This window comes from Carlito syrichta, unplaced genomic scaffold (genome assembly GCF_000164805.1).
Source record: "Carlito syrichta isolate Samal-C Ts95f unplaced genomic scaffold, Tarsius_syrichta-2.0.1 Scaffold153566, whole genome shotgun sequence".
NCBI classification, from domain to species: domain Eukaryota; kingdom Metazoa; phylum Chordata; class Mammalia; order Primates; family Tarsiidae; genus Carlito; species Carlito syrichta.
The window spans coordinates 134,503-140,200 of record NW_007097662.1 but is presented as its reverse complement, the minus strand read 5'-3'; positions in this window follow the sequence as shown (position 1 = coordinate 140,200).

Here is a 5,698-nt window from a genome sequence, read left to right as displayed (position 1 = left end):
GGCAGAGCTGGGCCTCAGGCTTCAGATCCCCTAGGATATAGATTATATTTATTATTGTTGTTGTTGTTGTTTTTCTGAATCGGAGTCTCACTCTGTAACCCAAACCAGAGTGCCTGGCACACTCAGGGTCACCGCAGCCTTGACCTGCAGGGCTCAGATGATCCTTCTGCCTCAGACTTCATAGTAGCTAGAACTACAGGCGGGCGCCACCACGCCCAGCTAATTTTTTTTTATTTATTGTAGAGACAAGATCTCCTCAAGTTGCCCAGGCTGATCTCAAACCCCTGGGCTCAAGCAATCTCCTTACCTCAGCCTCCCAAAGTGCTGGGATTACAAGCTTGAGTCACCATGCCTGACTGGCAATTATTATTAAAGACAGGCTCTCTCTATGTTGCCCAGGCTGGTCTTGAACTCCTGGCCTCAAGGGATCCTCTGCCTTGGCCTCCCAAAGTGTTGGGATTATAGGCATGAACCACTGCCCCAAGCCAAGATGATGGAAAATTCTGGGCCTACCAGTGAATAAGGCCTGATTGGGGATGATTGTGGGGTGGGGGTGGTAGGAGTGATTGTTTTGCCCCTAGGGCATAGATCGCTGCAGCCTTGAGTGCAGCTGCTTCAGCTGGTGGGTGAAAGAGATTATCACTGTTTGGAAAAGCCTTAAAGAGACTGAGAAACATGCATAGTGTTTCTCTCAAATGGTCTGTCCATCCTTCCTGAGAGATCAACCTTTAGCTTTGGCTTTAGCTCTAGGAGCTTAACACAATTTTGAAACCTCCTTGTAACCTGGTAAACCCATTGGTGCTGTTATTTTAGAGCAGATTTGAGAAAATGGCTGAAGGACTTGTTTGCTCTTTTTTCTTTGTTTTTCTTTTAGGACTTGTATTTTTCAAAAATACCCAAACCTTTGTTACTAGCATAGCTTCAAGACTTGCTAAATTGTCCCTGAGCTAGTTGCTCTATGGGGCTTCTGAAAGACAGGGAGCGGGGCTAAGTGGTTCATTCCTGTAATTCCAGCACTTTGGGAGGCAGAGGCAAAAGGATTGCCTGAGCCCATGAATTCCAGACCAGTCTGGGCAACATGGCAAGACCTCATCTCTACAATAAATTAAACAAATTAGCTGGGTGTGGTGGTGCACACCTATAGCTCCAGCTACTTGGAAGGCTGAAGCAGAAGGATCCCCTGAGCCTAGCAGGTTGAGGCTGCAGTGGCCATGAGCATGTCACTGCACTCCAGCCTGAGTGACAGAGACTCCAACTCAAAAACAAAAACAAAGGGGGCCCTCTGTGGTGTGTGTGTCTGTGGTCAACTCAGGAGAAGACAGTGCCTGGAAAAGTCACCTGGTTGGTTAAAAGGTTGTGATATTAAATCACTCGATTTAGGCTAGCACAGGGCTCTGGAACAATTATCTCAGGACACAGATATACTCAGATCAGCAAGAAGCCTCTTCTGTGTTTATTCAGATGGTCTGGGGAGTGAGAACACCGCAGAACAAGCTCTTCTGCTTACTGGCAAAGAACAAAGACACTTGAGGTTTTTACAAATTATCCCAGATACCAGGCTGACTCTTACAGCTTTGACTGTGAGATAGAAACTGGCTGTCACCATCTCAAGTCCTCCTGGCACAAGATCACCCTTAAATCCAGCTTTCCAGCCGGACTCGGTGGCTCAGCCTGTAATCCCATGCCTTTGGGAGACTGAGGTGAGTGAATTGCCTGAGCCCGCGGGTTTGAGACCCGCCTGGGCAGCGAGACCTCATCTTTACAATAAATCAAAAAATCAGCTGGGCGTGGTAGCGCATGCCTGTAATTTCGGCTACTCGGAAGGCTGAGGCGGAAGGATCGCTGGAGCCCAGCAGGTTGAGGTTGCAGTGGCCAGGAGCGGCCACTGCACTCCAGTCTGGGCGACAGAGTGAGACTCCAACTCAAAAAAAAAAAAAAAAAAAAAATCCAGCTTTCCAGCCAGGTGTAATGGCTCGCGCCTGTAATCCCAGCACTTTGGGAGGCTAAGGGGGGAGGATTGTTTGAGACCAGACTGGGAAACATAGAAAGACTTGAGATAGAGATAGAGACAGAGATAGAGACAGAGACAGAGACAGAGACAGAGATAGAGATAGAGATAGATAGAGACAGAGAGAGAGAGAGAGAGAGAGAGAACACAAACGACCCAGGTCTCCTAACATCCCAAAGAAAGTCTTATCTGTATAACTAAGGAATCAGGTGACTTTGCTGGAATCATCCAAGAGCTTTATTTCCCTACCCCAGTCACTAATCTGGCTATTTTAAAAATAGTTTTTCTGGCTGGCTAGGTGGCTCAGTTTGTAATCCCAGCACATTGGGAGGCCGAGGCGAATGGACTGCCTGAGCCTGCGGGTTCGAGACCCACTTGGGCAACTTGGCGAGACCTTGTCTCTACAATAAATCAAAAATTGGCCAGGCGTGGTAGTGCACACCTGTAGTTCCGGCTACTTGGAAGGCTGAGGCGGAAAGATCGCCGGAGCCCAGCAGGGCAACAGAGTGAGACTCCAACTCAAAAAAATATATGTAGTTTTTCTTTTTCTCTTTTCTTTTTCTTTTTTTTGCATTGTGGTGTCACTCTGTTGCTCAGGCTAGAGTACAGTGCCATGATCACAGCTCACCAGCCTCAGCTTCCTGGGCTCAAGTGATACTCCTGCCTCAGCCTTCCAAGTAGCTGGAACTACAGATGTGTACCACCACAACCAGCTAATTTTTAAATTTTTCTGTAGCGACCAGATCTCCCTATGTTGTTCAGGCTGGTCTCGAAATCCTGGAATCAAGCAATCGGCCTCCCATAGTCCCAGGATTATAGGCATAAACTACTATGCCTGACCTGTTCACCTTTGTCCCTTTAGGATAAATTGGAAAAAGTGGAATTAGTGGATCAAAAGTATGCCCATCCAATAGCCTCAATTTACACTCCCACCTGCAGAGATGACAATATTCTCTCATCAACATTAGGTTTTTGTTTGTTTGTTTCATGTGGAGACAGGGTCTGGCAATGTTGAATTCTTGGCCTCAAATGATTCTCCTACCTTGGTCTCCCAAAGTACTGGGATTACAGGCATGAGCCACCATGCCCAGCCAACATTAGGTATTTAAACCATGCCTTAATATTTGTTAGGCTGATTGGCAAAAGTCAATAGCTCATTTTAATTCACTTTTTTTTTTTTTAGTTGCAGTCTCACTCTGTCGTCCAGGCTGGCATGCAGTGGCAAGCTCATGGCCACCACAGCCTAGACCTTCTGGGTTCAGGTGATCCTTCCACCTCAGCCTTCCAAGTAGCTGGAACAACAGATGTGGGCTACCCTGCCCAGTTAATTTTTTTATTTATTGTAGAGACAAGGTCTCTCCAAGCTGCCCATGCTGGTCGCAAACCCCTGGGCTCAGGCAATCTTCTTGCCTTGGCCTCCCAAAGTGCTTAGGATTACAGGCTTGAGTCACTGAGCCCAGTTAAGTCACATTTTTTTGGTTTTGAATGAGACTGAATATTTCTACATATTTTCTCCAAAAATCCCAGTTGAGCTGTGCTTTTCCTTTCTCAAAGGAAAGAGAAGTCATTTTCTTTCATTTTTGCTTATGAGACCTTGGGACAAAGAAGCCTTGAGAGATTGGATAAGAGACTTGAGCTGGCCATCATATATAGGGTGACTGAACTGGATATAAACCTGAAAGTTCCAATGCACACAATATCCTCAAGGGTACATTTTTACTTTGGAAGTGGGTGTGTGTGGTAACTTAGCAAAACTCTGTGGTTTCAGACTTAGTGGAGTGATGTAATTTTCCTCAGAAAAGTAGTGGGGGCAGCCATCTGTGTGTTTCAGTAGTCAGCCCAGGGCCTAACACATTGTGGGCACTCATAAATTGCTGCAGATTGAGCAATTAAACTCTGCTGCCACTGTCATGTAGGATAACCCTTTGTAACTCCAAATGAACTCTCTGTGTGAGAGGAAAAAAAAAAGCGTACATTCCAGTTCTCTTGCACCCACTTATTAGAATCCCTTCAGCTATTTTAGCTTGGGTCTGAAACAGCTCCCTTAATGCGTAGGAAGAGAGATACTGCAAATCTTGACTTAGAACTTCCGGAAAGGGGTTAAGAGTGAGTGACAGTATAAATGGAAGAGGGAAAATCTGACAGGAATAGCTTTATTTGCAGGCACATCCTTGGGCCCAGGTAGGCTGCCCTGGGCCTAGGTAAGCCAGTTTGTTTTCCCTCTGGAAAACTACATTTTCAGGGCTCCACATGGCTTTTTCTGGTGTCTCCTATGTTTCTCTGTCTCCATTTGAGACATGGTAGCTAGCTAGCACATGTTAGACATAGACAGATGAATTTCTTTATTTATTCTTTTTTTTTTTTTTGAGTTGGAGTCTCACTCTGTTGCCCAGACTGGAATGGAGTGGCACGCTCATAGCCTCCACAGCCTCGACCTGCTGGACTCCGGCGATCCTTCTGCCTCAGCCTTCCAAGTAGCTGGAACTATAGGCGCACGCTACCACGCCTGGCTAAGTTTTGATTTATTGTAGAAATGAAGTCTTGCCAAGTTGCTCAGGCTGGTCTCGAACCCGCGGGCTCAGGCAATCTTCTCATCTCGGCCTCCCAAAGTGCTGGGATTATAGGTGTGAGCCACTGCGCCTGACCCAATAAATTTCTTGTAGATAGGTTTTAGGGAGCATTCAGACATTTTTCTTTTTTTTTTTCTTAAGTTGAAGTCTCACTCTGTCGCCCAGACTGGAGGGCAGTAGCATGCTCCCAGCCACTGCAGCCTCTACCTGCTGGGCTCCGGCGATCCTTCCGCCTCAGCCTTCCGAGTAGCCGAAATTACAGGCATGCACTACCACGCCCGGCTGTTTTTTGATTTATTGTAGAGATGAGGTCTCGCTGCCCAGATGGGTCTCAAACCCTCTGGCTCAGGCAATTCGCTCACCTCAGCCTCCCAAAGGCGCGGTATTACAGGCTGAGCCACCGAGCCCGGCTTGGACATTTTTAAAATTACTTTTTACTGCAGGCCAAGCTAGCAGCCTACCTCACCCCCTCAGCAAATCAAAACAAAATCCCATCAGATGTAAGAATAGGACAGCCCAATCTTTCAGTTCATATGCACTAAAAATCCCTCAGATTTCCTGTTGAAAGTAAGGGGCTCAACCCAGCCCCTTAACTGATCAAAACCATAGAAATAATCATAAGACCACCCCTCCTCCCATCAGAGTTATTGATATCTTATCAATAACTAGGTAGCTACGTCTAGCTCGTAGTTGAGAGCGAAAGAGCAGTCTTTCTTTGAGAAACTTGCCAGTGGCAGGTCTTTCTGCCATGAATCTTCTCTTTTCCTTCTCTTTTCCTTGCTAATAAACTCTGTTTTAAAACTTTGCTGGCCACTCTGAAATTCATTTTAGGGATGAGCTAAATAAAGAATTTGTGAGTTTTGCACTGTACCCCACCCAGCATCATCTGGCACCCAACGTGGGGGGCCCAAGCTCAGCAGCCCGCTGGCACTACGTGGTCTGTAAGTTTGGCAGCAACAACTTATATTTCTGACCTCTCCCCTCTCCCCTCTCCCCCTTCACCCTTTCCCTCACTTCCTCCCCCCTCCCCCATTCTACCTTAGCCTTCCAAGTATCTGGAACGATAGGTGTGTACCACCATGTCTGGCTAATTTTCTTATTTATTGTAGAGATGAAGTCT